We start from the raw sequence: 21,861 nt of genomic DNA on the forward strand, positions 1-21,861 counted from the left end.
CATGGCTTACCCATATCTTTACATCTTGTTTCTCATGACAGCAGCTGGCAGTGTCTCCTGCTTCAGCCTTCCTGTTCCCAGAATCCTCCTCTCTGCTATCCTGCCTATACTTCCTGCCTGGCTACTTGCCAATCAGCCTCTTATTTATTAACCAATCAGAGCAACACATTCACAGCATACAGAGTGATATCCACAGCACACCATGTTTTCTGCTTGCATTTTTTTTTATTTCATACCTTGGCCACAGTTTCTTCTCCTTCCTCTCCTCTCAGTCCTTCCCCTCACCCCTCCACTCCCCTCCCCTCAATCCATTACCCTTTCTGTTCAGGAAATAGCAGGCCTCCCATGAAAATCAACAAAACATGACATACCAAGTTGCAATAAGACTAAGCACCTCCCATGTATGAAGGCTGGGCAAGGTGACCAAGTATGAAGAATAGGGTCCCAAAAGCCAGCAAAGGAGTCAGAAATAGCCCTTGCTCCAATGGTTAGAAGTCACACAAGAAAACCAAGCTATACAACTATAACATATGTGTAGCAGGCCTAGGTTAGGTCCCTGGTTGTCAGTTCAGTCTTTGTGAGCCCCTATGAGCCAGGTTAGTTGATTCTGTGGGTTTTCTTGTGGTGTCCTTGAACCCTCTGGCTCTGATAATCCTTTTGCCCCATCTTCTGCAGGATTCCCAAAGCTTTGCCTAATGTTTTGCTACTTTGGAAATCAATGTCGTGGTTTCTCAGCAAACTGGCAATCAATCTACCAGAAAGCTCAGCTACACCACTCTTGGGCATACATATACTCAAAGGATGTCAATCATACTACAAAGACACTTGTTCAACTATGTTTATAGCAGCTTTATTTGTAATAGCCAGAACCTGGAAACAACCTAGATGTACGTCAACCAGAAGAATAGATAAAGAAAATGTGGTTCATTTACACAATGGAATATTACTCAGCTGTTAAAAACAATGACATCATGAAATTTGAAGAAACATGTATGGGATTAGAAAAAAATCATCCTGAGTGAAGTAACCCAGACCTAGAAAGCAAAACATGGTATGTACTCACTCATAAGTGGTTATTGGCTATAAAATAAAGTATAACTATGCTACAATCCACAGACCCAGAGAAACTAGGTAACCAGAAGGGTTAGAGGGAGGATGCCAGGATCTCCCTAGGAAGGGGAAATAGAAGAGATTTCATGAGTGAACTGCTGGCAGGTAGAGGGGTGGTGATGGGTACATGATTAATCAGATAGGGATATGGATGGGAAGAGTACTGAAAGAGATGTCTGGAAACGGGGTGCATTTTGGGGTCAGGTAGAAACCTGGCACAAGGGAATCTCCCAGGAATCTACAAGGATGACCCAAGTTAAAACTCCCAGCAATGACGGATGCATATCTTGAACTGGCCATCTCCTATGATCAGGTAAAACTTCAAATAGAAGTATTGGTATGCCAACTGAGCCCCATATCCTCCAATCTACAATCTGCTCTGCCTATGGGATGTGCTGGGGTAAGGGTAGCCTAGAGGTTGAGGGAGGGGAGTGGCCAACCAATGACTGGTCTAGCCTAAACCCCACGCCAGGAGAATAATGCCCACCCTTGACATTGCCTGAAGCACCAGGACCCACAGGCTGGATGACCCAGAGACCTAGGATAGAACCAAACACAACTGGAGAAAAAAAATGTCAATGTAATGATGACTAAAGATATTCTGCTATACTCATTGATTGGTGCCTAGTCCAAATGTCATCAGAGAGGCTTCTTCCAGCAACTGATGATAACACTGCTTCTTTTCTGAGGGTCTCTGTACATAGTCCTGGCTATTGTGGAACTCCCAATAGAGACCAGGCTGGCCAAAAGCTCATAGATGTCCGTTTTCCTCTCCCTCCCATGTGCTGGGATGAAAAGCATAAGCCACCATGCACAACTCATTTTTTTTCTAATCAGAATGTGCTGATTGTTGTGACAGTGTATCAAAGAAAATCTTTAGTCATGGGTCTTTACATTTCCAGTTATTTTGTTGGTGTATAATGGCAGCCTTGAGTGATATTACTTGTTCAAAAAATGATTGTAGGTTCTTGCAGCATGTAAAACTGTTTTCCAGAATATGGAAATATTATTTTATAATCCCTCTAATTCTATCGAAGTTACAAAGTTACCCCAGTTTTCTCCAAATTACCTTTTGCTTTGAAGGTGATGACAAAGAAAAGCAAATCAAGCTTTCTGACATTTCAGGGTAAACTGTTTGCAGCTGTCTCTCCACACCTCTCCTCTGCATGGAAATGGTGTGCACATGTGGGTGGGGAGTCATCGGTGCAGGGGACGTGCTTTTAATCATTGGTACAATCAAAAGAGGACTTAGATACTTGTAGAGTCAAACAGCTGGACTAATAAATCAGGACATTAAATTCATAAAAGCAAAGTTGTTAAGTCATTCTTGGAGGAAGTAATAAGCAGAACATAGGGAAATAGCAAGAAGTAAGGACTCTACCCAGGTGGGAAATGTGGAAAGACTGCAACAAACGTTTTGTGAAAGATACTCTTAATTGCTCCTCGTGGGAATATTTAAAAGGTGGGCAATGTGATATTGAGAAAATGCATTTGTGTACTGTTGAGTGTGGAGGAGACTAGAAGCAAGATGGAGCTAGAAACAAAATGAGAGGGCTTGTGTGTATATGAGTGTGGTGGGTGTGTGTATATGTGTTTTATAAACAATATCCAACTCAGATGTGCAACTACTATGGCAATCATGGTTCAATATCACCACAAATACCCACAGGTATGACTATAATCTGCTGCCAATTATGTTATTCTGACATAAACACACAAATTAACTAGAGCTCAACCTTGGTCAGTTACAAAATGTAAAGACAATTGTTAATTAATTTGGTTTAAAATTAGAAAACAGTTCAAGTTCTCAATAATTAACAGTAAAAGTAGAGATGAATCTCTATGGTGGGATTTCTTAAAATCTTTTTATCCTGGGCCGCTTACCCCTTCAGTTTGTCATTTCTGTTTTTCTTAGAAGATATGGTGACTGACTGAATAGTTCACAGACAGTAGAAAAAGCTTACAGCACTCAGTAGGACAGTTCACAGTCACTTAGTAGGACAAGTTCACAGCACTCAGTAAAACAAGCTCACAGACAGTAGAACAAGTTCACAGGCACTCAGTAGGACAGTTCAAAGCACTAGGTAGAACAAGTTCAGACACACAGAAGAACAAATTCACAGATATTCAGTAGGACAAACTCACAGGCACTCAATAGGACAGTTCACAGGTACTCAGTAGAACAAGATCACAGGCACTCAGCAGAACAAATTCACAGACACTCAGTAGAAGTTCACAGGTACTTGGTAGGACAAGTTCACAGACACTCAGTAGGACAAGTTCACAGACACCTCAGTAGGACAGTTCACAGGCACTCAGTAGGACAGTTCAAAGACACTCAGGAGGACAGTTCACAGACACTCAGTAGAAAAAAAATTTACAGACACTCAGTAGAACAAATTCAGACACTCAGTAGAACAAGTTCACAGACACTCAGTAGGACAGTTCACAGGCACTCAATAGAACAAGTTCACAGACACTCAGTAGGACAAGTTCACAGATACTCAGTAGGACAAGTTCACAGGCACTCAGTAGGACAGTTCACAGCACTCAGTAGAATAAGTTCAGACACACAGTAGAACAAGTTCACAGGTACACAGTAGAAGAAGTTCACAGGTACTCAGTAGAAGAAGTTCACAGGCACTCAGTAGAAGAAGTTCACAGGCACGCAGTGGAAGAAGTTCACAGGCACTCAGTAAGACAGTTCACAGCACTCAGTAGGACAAGCTGCTGATGTCATATCAGTCCTATCTTGAGCTACTCTGGTCTTCAGAGCTGTATGAAAACATATGCCAATGCTTGCAATATGAAAGCAACAAGCTGATATAGACAAAAGTACATTTGTATTTGAATGACTTAAATAAATAGTGAAGCATGTGCTTCTTTATGTAATAAAAATGTTCAGTATCTTGAAAAGTAGCTTTGTTATAAGAAATTAAGTTAAAGGAAAACGTGCGTACGTGCGTGAATGTGTGTGTGTGTGTGTGTGTGTGTGTGTGTGTGTGTGTGTGTGATTGTGTGCATGCTGTGCCTGTGTGTTTTTATGCAGGTCTGTGTGTATTCAGGTGTGCACACATGAACATTTACATGTCAAGGCCAAATATCCATGTCAAATGTCTTCCACAACTTCTAGCTTTACTTTTTGATCCCAAACATGTAGCTGAAGAGCTGAGTCAGGTTAAAAGCACTTATTATTCTTGCTGAGGACCAGGTTCAGTTCTGAGCACATGTGAGGCAACTTACAATGTCCATAACTACTCCTGATAAGGTGGATCTATTTGAATATTCTGGGAACACCATTTTCCATAATGATAATTCTTGGATTTCTTCCCACAGTTCACAATCATTTGCCCCACATCCTTGCTAACACTTTCTGAAGTTATGATTTGTTATTGTTATTGTTTTCTATAACTATTCCCAATGTAAGGAAAATCTTACCATAGTTTTTATTTGCATTTCTCTGATTATTAATGATAGTGAACATCATGTGTTTTAATATTTTTTTTAGAAATATGATTTTCTGGTGCTGGAGAGATGTCTCAGAGGTTAGGAGCACTGGCAGCTCTTCTGGAGGACCTGGGATCAATTTCCAGCACCCACATTGCAGCTTACAATTCTCTGTAAGTTCCAGCACCTTCACACAGATATATATTCAGACAAAATTCCAATGTGTGTGAAATAAAAATAAATCACTTAAAAAAACTGACTGACTGTTATACTATTGAGTTTTTTCTTATATATTCTGGGTGTTAAACTTTACTATATATGTACAGTTTTACTATATATGTACAATGGTGTTTTCACTTCAAGGATTTTGTTTCTTTTGCTAAGCATTAACTTGTACATAATCCAATTTGTTCTTACTTTTGTCTCACGTGACTTGATTTTTTTTTGCAGAATATCCCTGCCTATTTCAGAATTCATGAGTGGGTTCCTTATATTTTCTTCGAGCTGTTTTTTTCCATTTTCTGTCTTGCATTTAAATTGTCAATTAATTTTGAGTTGATTTGGAGTTGGTCTTTATAACTGATCAGAGAAGGGATTTTAGTTTCATTTTTCCATATGTGTAAATGTGGTTTCACTAGCACAATTTATTAAAAATGCTGCTTTCCAAGCCTGTTCTTTGCCCCTTTGTTGAAAAAACAGAAAGCTATGGATGTGTGTGGTTACCTCTAAGCTGTCTATTGGGTTCCATCAGTCTGTGTGCCAAAATATATGTAAGTAATTTTTAATTGCTGTAATTTTAGGGTACATTATAATGTTAGGTTGCAAGTTATTCTCACTTTGTTCTTTTTGCCCAAGATTAACTTAAATATTTGTGGTGTATTTTGTCATTGTTATTGTTGTCCCTGCAGATTCTAGAATGTTTTCTTTCCCTAGCTCTATGAAAATACCTTTGGTATTTTGGCAGGGACTGAGTCTTTAAGTCATGATGAGTGGTGCAAACAACTGAGCAGCATTGATTCCTTCAGTTTCTGTCTTTCTCTTAGCCTCGTCAACATCTTCCCTTGGTGTTTATAAGTTTTAACTTTGTAGATCTGTACTTCTGCATAAACATTATTGTATATTTTATTTTTGTTTATCGTAAATGATTGGCTTCATTGATGTATATTTTAAGTAAATCTGTGTAGGCCTATATAATGCTTTTATACCCCCCCCCCCGGCACCCATAACATGGCTAGATTCTTCCACTGATTCTGACAGAATTCAGAATTTTGAGGGGATAGTGAACTTTTCTATATATGGGATGGGGTTATGTTAATCTCACAGATGCAAGGGAAAGACTTCTGACCCAAACCATGATCAAATTTTAATCAACTGTCTCTCCCTAAGGTGGGGTTCAAGTGATCAGCATTGGACATGGAAAAGATAAGGACTTTTCTAGTTCAGGAGTAGAGAGTTTCAAAATGGGTGATTTGGCAGGAAAACAGGTGGTATAATGAGAACAGAACATAAACATAACAAGTTTGTCAAAACAGCCTCCTGAAACAAAGACATGATTTTAAGGTGGTCATAACAAGGTCATCATAATAACCTTTTGAAATAGAAGCATGGGTGCTGTTTCCTTGATCAGGTAGTACAGAACTATTTACAGTTAAAGTTACAGATGGGACAAAGCCCAATTCTTGAGAAACAGGTTTAATCATAAACAGAAATGAATCTAGTTTGTTTTTAATGAGACAGATTTTAAGCTTAAGATGGAGACATGCTGGTTTATCAGGTAGTGATGCTGACAGCTGTTGATTGTGCTTGCTCCTCCTAAATTTCTCACTTCTTTCCTTGATAGTGATGTTAACGCTGTTACCGTCATTTTGTGGCTGCTTTCACTGTTTTCTGGATGTTTTCCATTACCATGTCCAGTTTTTTGTTTGCCTGTTTGTTTTCTTATTTTTAAATTGTTTTAATTATTTCTCAATTTCTTCCTTGATATTTTGATTGCTTAAAAATAAACAGTTCATTTTCTGTGCATTTTCATAATTTCAAAATTCTTTCCCTTGTATTTGAAATCTCTTATTTCATTTTTATTTGGAAGGAAATTTGATATAATCTCACTCTCTACATGGCTGGTCCCAGTCTATGTCCTAGAAAATGTTCCATATGCATATAACAAGACTATTCTGTGATGTTGGATCAGTGATTTGCAGGGGTGTGGTCCTTAAATAGTTCCAGGTATGTTAACATGCATGTTTTTGTTAGTATTAGGTATGAATAAGCCATTGTTGATGCAAGGCAGGTGTCAATGTCTCCGACAGGGACTGTACTACAGTCAATCTCCCCCTAATGTCTATTAGTAATTGCTGAAGATGTTTAGATTTTTTGATAGTGGTATATCCATATTTATAACAAACATCTACATGTACATACAAAAACTACAAATAAAATGTTTGGAGAGTACATTGTAGCATCACACCACCATGGGAGTTATATTCAGAGATCAGGAAAAAGATAATTTAACTTGCAGTGATAGTTTAAAAACACATTGGTGACAGGCTAAAAAAAGATGGGAGGATCAACCATTTTAATATCTTCTATTATGATAATCTATACATAGTATCAAAAAGTAAAATTTTGGTATGTGACACTATTACTTGGAAGATTTGATCAAATATCTGCTCATTCCAGATAGGGAACCAAAGAAAGACCAAAATACAGTTATACAACAGTGCATCTTGGTGAACTAATCAGTTATATTGGCATTGCTTACAGAAATATGGGTAAGAGGTTACTTACAAGAGCAGAAATGACTCAAAGACAGCTGCATCACCAAAGCCCACCCCAGCATGGGTGACAGCTCACAAAGCTGGGAATCTGTAGCACACTACACAGCTTGTAGGCAGCTCAACAGGCTGCTGAATGCTCTTTGCTGGTAGTTAATAGGAATGAGCCTCTTTTAGGCTGGTCTCTTTCTCCCCAGCAGCTCACCTTGTGTGAAGGGTCTCCCAACAGTCCTTACTGCTCACACACAACAGGGTGGAGGGGCCTGGTGAACACGATCAGTTACAGTGACTTCCAGATGGATATTATTTTGAGCTGTTTACTTCCTGAATTTAAAGAGCCTCTCTGCAGGTTGGATCATTTTGCCTCCCCTTAGAACAAGTCCCTGCAACATCCTGTGCCTTAAGAAGCTTCCTGCTTTGATGGGATATTTTGATCTCTAAGGAAACTGCTACACCGGAACATTATCAACCATGGTTCTAATGTCAGTGTTTTTGTAAGTTCACATTTTTATGCAATAGGAGAGCTTTACAGATTAGCACAACTTATAAATACCATCTCAGAACTCTAAAAATATCTACACAATATCTCATTTTTAAGTAATTTAATGTAGAGAAAAATTGAGTTTTGTACCTGTGAGTTCAGGCACAAGACATAGCCCATCCTGAGGCTGATTTTTCCTCCTAATATTCCTCCACTGCTGTGGTTTTCTGGAGCTCCTTCCAGGGGCTTTCTCCTGTCCCCTCCCCCACACTTGCCCAGTTCTTCTCGGTAAAGCACAGCACACTGTTCTCCACACTTGCTTTGCAGCAGATCATCTTAAAGCAAATATTGTCTCTGCCCCTTCCTAGCTGCAGGACTATGGCAAAAGCTGCCTGATCCATGTGCTGCTGCACTCTGCATTTTCACAGAAGGGTCATTAGTGTCTGACACAAGGGAAGGAAGGAAAACATTTCAAGAGCATTATGGTCTGGCATGCAGAATTTAGCAGCCATGATTGCTGTTTTAACCTTCATGAAACTTTTTCTTGATTAGAAATAAGTACCTCTTCACATGTACAAATGCTGATGTACATCATATTCACATATGTACATATTTCCACACACTTGTCTGCCCATCCACGCACATTGGACCATTGCATATAAATGGTCTCTTTACATTTTCATTTTCTATTTCATTCCAATAAATCCAACAGAGTCAGTTTAAGGGAACCTGATAGGCTGGCTTCCCACAGAGAACATGTATTCAAGATAATGTTCACAGCTTGCTATAAATACCAGCCTGCGATCGTAACCTGACACAACCATAAAATGTACTTTAAAAAGAAATATAGGAAATGGAAGGAATAATGGGGGCTGTAAGTTTATTCTAATATCTTCTGCAAAGAGGGAAATGCGTGCATGAAATACCATTGAACTGAATGCTGATACACAATCTGTCAAAACGTATTTCGCATTCTCATCTGAGGTTCAAATAAAATTCTATTCTTGGAAATACCTTTTGTTCAAGGTGTCTCCTCTTCCCACACAGTTCAGTGAAATCACTTTTCTTTTGTTAAAGTAAACTGTGCTGTCTAGAGATCACATACACACTATCATTTATTTTAATTAGCTGGTACAATTCAAATTAAAACTAAAGTTTGTGCCAAACAAACTCCTCTCCTATCCGGTTGCTTTCAGGGCACTTTGCCTCTGCTGTGTTTTCAACCCTGTTCTCCTGCTCATCCCTCTTCCCACGCTTACTAGCGGAGTATATGTTTGCAGGGTTGTGACTGTGAATTATTATCTTTTTTTATTTGTTATGCTATTCTGTCATTTCAATTTCATGTTTAAAGAGTATAAATAGACAAGATAAGGAATAAGGAAGTTGATTTCCAATATTATCCATCGTGAAAAAAATCTTATTTTATTATTTTGTCTATTACATAGCTCTGACAAAACTTTTCTATCAGGAAGAGAGGCTCACTGTCAGTTGAGTCTGAAGATACATTCATCCATTAGGTCTCTAATCAAGGGGATACTTGGGTTTTTCAGTCATGTGTTAGCAGCACATATCACATAGAAGTCATTGGTATCAGGAGTGTTGAGACAGAGAGATCCCAGTACCTTGTAATTTAAAAATGTCAATTCCATTGTATATGATGCTCATCTCCAAATTCTATTACTTCCTTCATGAATCAGTAGTAACAAGCCTAGATGCTCACTTATGTTGTTTATCGGGGACTATGGGGGTCCAGCCCCTCAATAGTCCCCTCCCAGGGTCCGGGAAGAATCTACAACCAGCTGATAATTAATCTTTGAAGAAAAGAAATGAACCCATGTACACGAAACTCCTTAGTTCATAAACTATTATTCTGTGATAGTTCTCTCTCTACACAGCTTCTATTCTGCTCTCATGCCTAGCTTTTTTCTTGCCTGATTTCTCTCTATATTTATCTACTGTCCCCTCTAGGTTCTATCTTAATTCCTTCATCTAGTTCTGTCCCTTCTAGGTGCTCATCTATCTAGTTCTTTCCCCTATCAGCTCCTCTCCCATCTCCTCTCTCATCTGGCTCTTCCTCATCTTGTTCTTCCCCATCTGGCTCTTCCTCATCTTCCATCTCGTTCCTCTAGTCTTTTCTTCTAGCCCTTCAATCTAGTTCTTCACAATCTCAGTTTGTTCCTCTCAAGTTCTTACCCATCTAGTTCTTCCATTCTCTTTTCTCTTCTCCATCCTGTGCCCTGGAAATCCCGGTATATATAGGGAGGGTCCAAGCTAAATTGTGTAAAGCTATTACTTAATGTCCACCTCTCCTAGGCGGTGTCTCCTTGTGGAATTTACCTTAAGTCAGGAGACTTGCATGTTGGCTGCTATCATTGTTAGTCCTCGGAAGTTTGGCGCCCGCCTGGGTGGTGTTTCCTGTAGTCCTTGAAAGTGGCTAAGGGAGATATCTGATTCCAGAGAAAGCCTTTCCTGAGGCTGTTCTCCAAATACCTGGAATGTGTATGTCCAGAGAGTGATCAGTCCACACTGTTAGCCCTTCTTAGGGAAAAGTCAATTGGGAAAAATATGAAGGCACACATGATTTTCTTAACAGAATACAGCTGATATATAACAAGCCAAGTAACACCAGAAACTCCTTGGAATTTGGCTTCCTCTGGAGGAATTCCCTGATCCCTCCAGGTAGTAACTTTGCCATAACCAGCTGAGTTCTTATGATATATTCCTGTGGCCTGCAGCAGTTGTTTAGCCCTGAACAGTTCCGAAAAGTCCTGCACCAGGATGCTGATTGCAGACACACAGGGAAGAAATCAAATGTGTTGGGAGCTTAAGCATGAAAGACTGAAGGCATCGTTCTGAGAACTGTTACTTAAGACATTTCTCTTTGCAGATATGTGCAGATGGCATGTTGAACATCAGGATAACATGTGAGAACTACTTAAGGGGACTTCATAACAGTAACTATTGATATTTTATAGTTTTGAAAATATATTGCAAATATAAAGTCCTAAGTCTGATAACACTGGTGCATTGATGCCTTATGATTTGTTCCAGACTCAATGACAGTTTTTTTCCACAGTAACTTGAGAAAAAGATGTCTAAATATTATATTTATTTGGTGTCTTTTAGTTGGATTTTTTTATTAGCCTACATGCAATAGCCAATGACATATAATACTTAAATGTATTCCAAATATTTGACCTAAGTGTAGTTCAAAACTCCACATTGATACTTAATATCTATTTCATATTTAATGGAGAGTCTCATATAAAGCTTTATTAATAAGAGGATGAATTTTGTGTGTGATTGTTTTGCTGAGATGGTATTTCTTCCTGTCCCAACAGTCCAAAACCTTTCATCTGCAGCAATTTGGATATGAGTATACTCAATTATTTCCCCATCATATGAACAAATGTATGATATGACTTCAGTACTATGCCACCTACCAGAACTTTAAGTTACGTGTAGACCATCAGAGCCTCCCTCGAGCAGTGTGTGTGTGTGTGTGTGTGTGTGTGTGTGTGTGTGTGTGTGTGTGTGAAAGAGAGAGAGATGTGTGGCATCTGAATGGTAAGTGCTCACATACGTGAACCCGAATGAGCCAGTCAGAGGAGGACTTTGTGTGCTTCCTCCAACTCAGTGGTTCTCAACCTTTCTAATGCTGTAATCGTTTTATACAGTTCCTCATGTTATAGTGAACCCCCCCACACCATAAAATTACTTGTGTTGCTACTTCACAATTATAATTTTGCTACTATATGAATCATAATGTTTTATGATGGTCTCAGATGACCCCTGTGAAAGGGTCATTCTATCCCCAAAGGGGTCATGATCCACATGTTGAGAATCACTGTTCTAGCCTCATTGTTCTCTACCTTATTGCCTTGCATCAGAGTCCCTCACAGCATCAACTAGGTAGCCAGTAGGCTCCCAGGATCTACCTGTCTTCATGGCCTAGTGCTGAAGCTACAGAGATACAGCCATACCTGAATCTATCCATCTATCTATCTATCTATCTATCTATCTATCTATCTATCTATCTATCTACCTACCTATCATCTATCTTTTCATCTATCTATCTATCTATCTATCTATCTATCTATCTGTCTCTGTCTCTTTCTTTCTTTTGATTTGTTTTCAAGACCAAGTTCTCTGCATAGCCCTAGTTGTCCTGGAACTAACTCCACAGACTGGCTTTGAACTCAGGGAGGCCTGTCTCTGCCTCTTCAGTGTTGGGATTAAAGGTGTGCACCACCAACAGCAGCCTCATACCTGTCTCCTCCTGCTTATAGAGCATCTCTCATGCCCTCCCACATTTTAATATCAAACCAAGTGCTACTATATAAATTTAAGATTTTCCTTTAAAAGGTATATAGAATATTTTAACCTAATATAAAAAAATTGCATTCAAAATTTGTTTTAAAGAGTTTGTAAAAAATTAAGAAAGAAAGAAAGAAAGAAAGAAAGAAAGAAAGAAAGAAAGAAAGAAAGAAAGAAAGAAAGACACAGTGTTTACTTATTTAGTCATTATTAAGTGCCCCTTCCTTCTTGTGCATTGCATCTGTAATGTTATGAGGCAGATCCCAGCACATGTTCATTCTACAACCCTGAAATCCACTATCTATTAGATGGCTCCTCTTCCCAGCTTCTTTATGTCAATCAATTTTATATTACAATTAGGATGCAGACTCAAGGGTAGAGTGAAGGACTCATATGGCTGCAATGACCTGGTTAGGTTTTTGAGTGTGTATTTTGACCTTTTTAAAGCAGACGATAAGAAATTCTTTTAAAATGTATCAATTTACAAATAAAAGCACTTACATTTGCAGTTATCTTTTATTTGGCTTAACCATTTTTGTGTCTCCTAGCCAAAAGTAAAAGATAATATATTTTCTATGCAGAGGAAAAATCAGTGAGTACTCACATTGATGTACACTGCCTGTGGATGAGGTCAATCCATTAAGTGGACTTGGGGAGCATGCAATTTGTTCTGATACTAAAAGAGAAAAATCACAACCATTTATAGTATTGGAATAAGCTTATCCTTTCTCTGACTATGCCTTCTGCCTTGTGCTTCATGTAGCTCAGAGCTGCTGCCGACCTGCTGGACGGTCGGTGTTCCTTCTCAATCACTTTCTTAAAGTCTGCATTTGCAGAACTGCAGTCAGGCAGACCATTAACACTCAGTGTCTGAGGAGACATGACAACTCCAAAAAATACACTTACCACCAAGGAATCTTGGCTTTAATTATCTTTTCTGTTCCTTTCTTCTACCATACTGGCCCTTTCCTGCCATATTGAAAAAAAAAATCCAGAAAAGCTTAGGAAAATATAAGCACAGCAAACGCAATCCCTTGAAAAGACTTCAACAATAACCAGAAGACCTGTTCTGAGCAGCATGATGGAAACCCTTTTCAAAAGAACTGTATATAAAATATTCATGTGCTGCTTCCAAAGGAGGGAGGATGAGAGTGTGGGTGCTACTGTAAATGCTGACACCGTTCACCTCATCTTGATGAGACATTAGGTGACACTAAATGTTGCATTAGTAGTAAGAAAGAAACTCAGCATCCTACTGGTCATGTTCTGAGTGAAAATCAATGAAAGTACAGACATGAGATCACTAAGGCCTCTCTGATCTTAAATAGATTAACCTTGAATTAGAAGATAGAGTGTATACAATTCAACAAAAGAATGTCCTAGAAAGTACCATAATCCAAAAGCATGCAAAACCTATTAGTTGATGATAAATAATATTAAAAAAGAACATTTTATGTTGAAATTTAAGAATTAGATATTTTATTTATACATGAGTGGTTAGAAAATTTAGAGAAAATGGCCAGGCTGCAGTGGTGCATGACTTTAATCCCAGCACTAGGGAGGCAGAGCAAGGCCAGGCACCAAAGCTACACAGAGAAACCTTGTCTCGGAAAAAGAGAGAGAGAGAGAGAGAGAGAGAGAGAGAGAGAGAGAGAGAGAGAGAGAGAGAGAGAGAGAATTTCAGTTGGAATAACTTCACAAAGTAATTTTAAACCAAGTTCTGAGACAAGAAGAAGAAAGCCTGGTCAAATATTAAATTCCCCATCATTTCTCTTTCTTCATCCATTAAAGAGATTTTCATGGTCTATGGAAGTCAGATGATGAATGGGAGGTACTCAGCAAAGGTTTGCTATATATAAAGAGTTCATATATATGTATATATAATATTATATGCAATATTATATACTATGTGTAATATTACATATACATAAATATGAACTCTAAATATTATAAGAAATAGATTGTATCTGAAGACTCTCTCACAGTTGGATGCTTCTGAGCATATGGAAGCTGTATGAGGATAAATTAGTCCACAATAGACCAAGACAAGAATCTGACATGCATTTTCTGGGAAAAGAATATTAACTTTTTGTTATTATTTGATTAAGGTGTCTCTTTCTTATTTCCAGTTATATGATTTTCTTTATCAAACAAATAATGTTTGATGTAATAATTCTTTGAAAGTTAATTTTAAAATCCCTGTCTAGCCTCTTTCCACAGTTAATGTAATACATGCATCTTTTCTATGCCAAATTAGCAGTCATAGTAGCAGATAAAGTCTGGACATGAAAACCTAACTACTTCAAACTAATTACCTAATATTGGTCCTTTTTAAGCAACAGTTGAGCTTTTACAACAGAACAGATATGGCTAAATACTTCACTTTAAAACATCATCATGTCGCCTATTGTAGGAATTTTGCTTAAGGCTTGATTCACACTTTAAAACTACACACTTGTAAAAAACAAAAGTATTTGCAAGCATGTTTTATTTATAAGTTTACAGTAAAAAGTCTAATCAATTCACTCTGCTGTCCTGTATTAAATGTTTCTACTTTTAGGGGTTCAGATTCATATATCCAGACTACATACACCCCAGCCGTGTGTGTCAATGAATATCTTGCAAAAATTCATCTCCATTCAGGATAATATATTAAAATATATATTAAATATATATTAATATAAATTAATATATAAATATATAAATATTTAAATTATAAATTTATAAATTTATAAATTTTATAAATTTAAATTTATAAAATATAAATTAATATATTAATATATATTTTAATATATTAAAACCCAACCAAATGAACTGTTTAATTTTATCAATGGATTCAAACCAACATTAATCAAGTGGTATTCTCTTTTTGTGTGTTCATTTTCCTAAGAACTTTTATTGAATTTGATCTTTGATAATTTTATATGTGTGCAAAGTGCATTCTGTTACTATAATCTCTTATCCTTTCTGAAATACTTCCAATTACTACTATTCCTCCCTATAAGTACCTTATCCACATTCGTGACATTTTGTTTCAAGTCTCGAAATAACTATGTGGGACACATTTGACAGTTGCTCCCTTGGCATGGACAGGATCCTGTGATATTGTGGTAATAATGATTTCCTAGGGAATTTGGCTAAAAGAAGTCTTGTTCAAGCACTTGAAGATTCAAACCTCCTGAGCAGAGCCACTGTAGATAAAGATGCCTCTATAATCAGGAAATAAGTTTCTATTTCAAATTCTTTGAAGAGGTAAATAACTTGGTGAGAGGTCAGATGCTGTGTGGAGTGGTAGGTGGTTAATAGTGTGAGAGTTAAATTAAACACTGGAGGTGTTGGCCACAGTGGATACCAGGGCCAAAGGAATGCAGGGGTTTCACCTATGGTCTTAACCAACTGCATTGTGGAGAGGAGAACAAGGGAGGATGCGGTCATAAGAATGTAGAGTGTCTAGACAAGTCAACAAAAAGAATATGAACTCATTCAGAGGTCAAGGTTGTGTGTCCTTGAGTCTTTTCTTGGACACTGTGAATATTAATGGACATTTGTTACCCTAACCCTTTTACTACCCCTCAACTAATAAGCATAGCTAAAGTTAATTCACAGCAATTTGTTTTAAAGTCTGAACTCCTTTGCAGGTAGCTCATGGACACTGTCTTAGTCTCTTACTGTTGTGATGGTGGTGCTCCATGCTCATCGCATTGTATAGTTGTCTTTAAGGATTTGAATGTTGATGCAGAATTTTTACTTGTTTTACCTAGTACGATATATTTTGGTTCACTGAAAACTAACTCCTCCCTTTATTCTCCTTTGGCTCTCACTATTTTCTACATTTAGCAAGAGGTAATAGAAAGCAGCATCATGCTTTGCCACATCCTCAGGCGTTTTATTTGTGTCATTTTTCTGCAACAATTCCCCCATACACTGTGTGCTGAACTCTTCCTCATTCCTCAGTATGTACGCCCTCAGAAGCAAGGTAGTCAATCTATCATTCTCTCATGGAGCTGAATTATGTATTGGGTTGCCTCTTATTTTGTTTATATTCAGTCACAGATCATAATAGATTAGAATTAGTATTTTTTTTTTAGTTTACTCTTTTTAGATTTCCATCTCCATGAATTGTTAGAAAATATATTAGTAAAAGTCAAAATTTAAATGAGATAATGTATTATAATGAATATAATACATAATAAAATAAAAATAAAAGGTGAATGAAAATTAAAATTGATAGCAGAGTGAAAATATGTGAAGCACTTATTTAATTAAACATTTCTTTACTACAACATTTAGAAAAGATTGTTATGCCTGACTATAATCCAGGGACTGCCACCTAGAAAATGCAATTTTTGCTTTAAGGTTAATTTAATATGTGAAAGTAGATCTTAAAAAGGCCAAACTTTATTAGTGGCATTTGTAATCAGCAGAGACTCATGCTCACCAGTCAGCCCACATGTGCTGAGCAATGTTATGAATCAGGGATGAAGAAGAACCTATGAACCATGATTTTTTTTTAAGTATTTACTTTTGCTGCAGAATCTTGATAGAATTGGATTCTGAGTTCTTTCAGTGTCAGACTGCTGTTTCTACTGGGGCTCCCTCCTGGTGGCAGGAAAGAAGGACGTTTGTTTTCTTGTATATTGCTTGTTCTGTATTTACTTGGTTCTCTGGCCCACACCCAACCTTGGAAGGTGATGCACATGACTTCTCTGCCTTTGTGTTTTCTGTCTGGGTTTGCTAATTCTTAGGATGAGTACTGGTTTGCAGAGTACTTGTTTGGTTCACACAGTTGCTGTAGACTGAGAACAGAAGATGTCCCAGGGCAAAAGTGGAGGCATTTTCAAAATACAACAATATACATCTGTGGCACTGTCCTTTAGTTCACTGAAGAGTGATTAAATGCTTCTAATGAGGATTCTGTTTATTGATTCTCATATGAAAATCAGGAAAAACTATGCATCAATATTTATGTTATTTAATATAGAGGTTGTTACTATTCATGACTTAAATATTAACATACATACAAATTTCCAGGTAGGCTATTTATTATATCCAGGAGGTCATGCTAAAAAATAATTTAATATCCTCTATGTAAGGTTGTAGTCACTATTATTGAAGATTAATGGCTATCTAGAAATGTGCAACAATAATGAATTCTAGAAAACTATTTTCATGATCTTATTATATTGATATCTATTTTAATATAAATATTGTTTCAATGTCCATGATTACTTTAGCTGAGTGTTGAAGTTCTACTGGTGTTTCTGCTGGATAATGATGGTGATGATGATGATGATGGTATTGGTGATGACGGTGATGAAAATGATGGTGATAATGAGAATAACTCTGAGAATGTCTAGAGAATATTTTCTCTAGTGAAGGCTAAAATGTGGGGATATGTTGGATGCTTGGTTTTTTCCTAATTGTTCCTAATGATGAATAATTGAAGAAAGTTGTCTCATCTCTTCTCTTTCTTTTGTAATATATCATCAAGATCACAAATTGTCTCTATTTCGTGTCAGAGGTTGACATACAGATCTAGCTGCTTAATTCTGGAATTGTTGGACTCTGTCTCATAGCCCATTAAAACCCATGTCTTATTTCTATACAGCCTCCTGCAATTTATACAGTGTATTTATTTTATCTTTACTCCATGATGGAATGCTATATATTGGAGGTTTTCTGTAAGGCTTCCACCATGATTATGATGTAGAATGAATTCTCAGGTAAGAAGATGGCCATGGAGCAAGATGACACAGCAGTGAAGAGCTTGTATTTCTCTTCCACAGGACCTGAGTTCAGTTCCTGGAAAGCTCACAACTACCTTTAACTCCAGTTCTAGAGGGTTGATGCCCTTTCCTGGCTGTTGTGATCAATCATACTCAACATGAACATATTCATACACAGATATAGACACATACAAGTTTTTTTATTATTATTAAAAACTTTACATATTAAAACTTTCAACCTAAGCTTGTCTTTGTTGAGACTGAACTAGAAGCAGCACATGAAGACTTTAGGAACAGAAATGGCTGGACAATTATTCTAAGCAAATAAAGTGATTGGTCTGAAAATTTCCAGCCAGAGTGAGAGCACTTCATCCACATTAGATTTCAGTCTTCTGTTGCTATTGTTAGCAATCAACACAAAATCATCACAAACTGGTGGACCAGAAGTAACATGTAGCTGGGGAATTTCTCTCCAGGTCACACCAAGCCCTGCAGTCCCACAACCCACATATAAAATAATCACTCAGACGCTTATATTACTTATAAACTGTATGGCCATGGCAGGCTTCTTGTTATCTACTTCTTCTATCTTAAATTAACCCATTTCTATTAATCTGTAAGTTGCCACGTGGCTCATGGCTTACCAGTACCTTGCATCTTGCTTGTCATCATGGTGGCTGGCAGGTCTCTCCCTCTCAGCCTTCCACTTCCCAGAATTCTCCTCTCTCCTTGTCCTGCCTATACTTCCTGCCTGGCCACTGGCCAATCAGTGTTTTATTTATATAGAGCCATATCCATAGCACATCCATTTACCATTTCTCAGGTACCATTATACTCCTTCTCAGGTCTTTGATGGGATTGAAGACTAGCAGTTATAATTATATATATATATATATAAAATCTTAGATAGAACATATTAAGTATTAGATTCAGGTTCTTTAGGATAGGACACCTTTTGGAATGATCTTTGTAACATGCCATTTATCTAGACTTCTCTGGATTTTAGTATGTGTTTCTTGCTTGATATTGTTCTCATTGGTTGTAGTTCCATCTTATCTATGTCATTATCCCTCATTACTCCTGGACAATATTTGATAACCATTCCTTTGTATATAGTCTTGTATTAGGTTAGAACCTTCTTATTTAGACAAAAAGGAGGGGAGATGTAGTGGGTAGCCATTCCAGCTTTGATCTGGAAGTTCCAACCTCCATTGAGGCTTCGGTAACTGTCACGCCTACAAGGTGGAGCCAAGGGAGGACCCTGAAGACCCGAGATCCAGATGGGCCACCTCTCTCTGTTCCTGGACCCTGGACGGTGGAGGGTGACCGAGCAGAGCTCCAGAGAACACCAATGGACTGCGATACACCTTCCCCAGACCCTGCGACCTACCTATCCCTTCATTTGTAAGTTACACCATTAATAAACTTTCCTTTTAACTACGTGGAGTGGCCTTAATAATTTCACCAATAGTAACACACATGAACTACCTTTCAGACTAGAAATACTTAGCTCTAAAGTAAAGCTCTGCCCATTGCGGATATTCTTACGCTTTCCCCATCCTCTAGAGGGCACCTGAATTCCTTCATTCTGTCTTAATTCAAAGCTAGCTTCAAATACCACCCCTACTTCTGATTTTTCAGTTCACTCTTTTAATGAATGCTAACACCTTGGGGCATCTACACAATCTAGGATCATTTCTCTATTTAAAGATTCTTAATGATTCATACCTGGAAATGATCTATTACCCTGTAAATATTCACAGTTTTCAGGAAATAATATTCTATCTTTGAAGGACTATGAAAATGACCACCATACTATTTTAAAGATGTTATTTCCTCTAAGGTAAATTTATTATTTTTTAAAACTAACTTTTACAATTAATGGTAACTGAAAGAAAAACATATAAAAATTTGCTTTCATCTTTACTTTCTATATGTAATGCTTTATTTGAAATTATTTCTTTTTTTTAAAGAACATTCAAAGTATAAACCCAACTTTCCAGTATATTTTTATGTGGCTTACCTAACTGACTTCATTTGACTTGAAAATAAATATATATAAAAACAAAAGTGTTAACAGTGATGTGATATTACTGCTAACCCTAAATTAAGTGATGTTTCCCTCACATCTTTCTGTTCTCCAGCACCACGTAAAGTTTTCCACACAGAAATCACAGTTGTTTCTCATTAGCATCTTCTAAGATCTCCAACCTTAGTTTTCATGACTTTGACGTTTTGAAATATTTGCCAATTAGTTTGTAGACTGTCTCTCAGTTAGATTTGTCTGAGATTTCATAATTAAATTCAGAGGTGATGCTGAGCCCTTCTCAGTACATAACACCAGACAGTAAATGGTCCCCAAGTATCGGGCCTTTAATGATGTCCTTTTGATCACTGGTCCAAGCAGCTTCTAAAAGTTTCTATAGGTGAAAGTTTCTCTGTCCCTCTTTTGATCAATACTACAAGTGAGATGAAAGGTACATGGGTCATTAGCAACTAGCTACCTGAAAGAATAATAACTTCACTTTTTTCTTTAAAATAAAATCCACAATTTTACTTAACACTAATAGCTAATTATACTTTAACCTGGGTAGGAAAAGAGTATTTATGAATTGGGAAATATCTGTTAAACATTTATTGTTATATTATAATGTTTAAGGTGGAGAAAGACTACACTAGTTTTAATTGGATACTTTAAAAAAGCAGATACTTAGCAAACTACAGACGAATAATTATTACAGGAGAACTTTCTCCATAAATTTTATAGCTTAAGCTCATAATAGTTTTATATTCATGTAGTTCTTTTGTTCTCATTTTCAAAACATTTGATTAATCCCCAAATTCCCCAGGTCTGTAACTATCATTTCCTATACTTCCGATTAAAACACAAAGCTTTGTAGTATTTCATTATTTAGTCTTTTATATTTATATCTCATACTACCTAACCAATGGCATTAAGTTATTAAAATCAGGATACATCATCCATAATATGCATATGTATGACATACTAGTGATTCACAAATTCTTCTAAAAAACAGAAAAGGGAAACACTGTTTATGAGTATGTCTACATGTGCTCATATTGAAATAATATAAACCTGAAGAGTGTACATCAGTGGTTCTTAGGAATATGGATACAGCATTATCAATGAATTTCTATTAAATCTAATATAGAAACATATAAAAATTACTGTGGTCCATAATAAGGTAGAATTACCTGTGATATAAAATTTAACAGTTAAAAAAGCACTTAAAATATTATACTATCTCAAAAGAAAAAGAGAAAAATACACAGTCAATTTAATACACAGAAAATTGTTTAATTGACCAGATCAAGACAAAACTCTCAATGAAGTAAGACAAGAAAGAATGTTTCTCAGATTGGTAAAGGACATGCACAAAATCCCTGTTGGCATTTTGCTCAATGAAAAGACTGGAATCCTCTGCCTAAGGTGGGGAAGAGGACAAGGCTGTCCAGTCTTATTCCTTTACCCACCGTGGAATTAAAAATCTTTATTAAGGAAATTATGCAGAAGCACATGAGTTACAGGCATCTATATAGTGATGGTCATTTACAATAATCTTTTCTGGCAAATGATGTTCCTCTGCCCTGCCTTCTCTTAAAATATGTTTATCTTTTTAACTGATGTAATTCTGCTTATGTTTGAATCTCCTGTGATGTTTTGACATACATTCATTCTGCATTTATTTCAGTAAAGGTATTTAGATCTGGCACCTCAAATATGTGTCAGTTCTGTTAGTAAAGCAACTGGTATCCTCTACCCCACCTGTCTTGAACATTATCATACATGACATCACCCTGAGAGCCCTACTCTGTGGTGGCATCAGAACTTATTTCTCCCAGGTAACTGAAGCTGAACACCCTTCAATTAACATTTTTCCAATCACTTACTTATTCTCCCAGCTCCTAGGAAGAATTATCCCATTCTCAACTGAAATGAGGTCAACTCTCTAGATTATATGTAAACTAGGAGAAAAAGATACTCTTG

The sequence above is a fragment of the Peromyscus eremicus genome, chromosome 7 (assembly GCF_949786415.1).
Source record: "Peromyscus eremicus chromosome 7, PerEre_H2_v1, whole genome shotgun sequence".
NCBI classification, from domain to species: Eukaryota; Metazoa; Chordata; class Mammalia; order Rodentia; family Cricetidae; genus Peromyscus; species Peromyscus eremicus.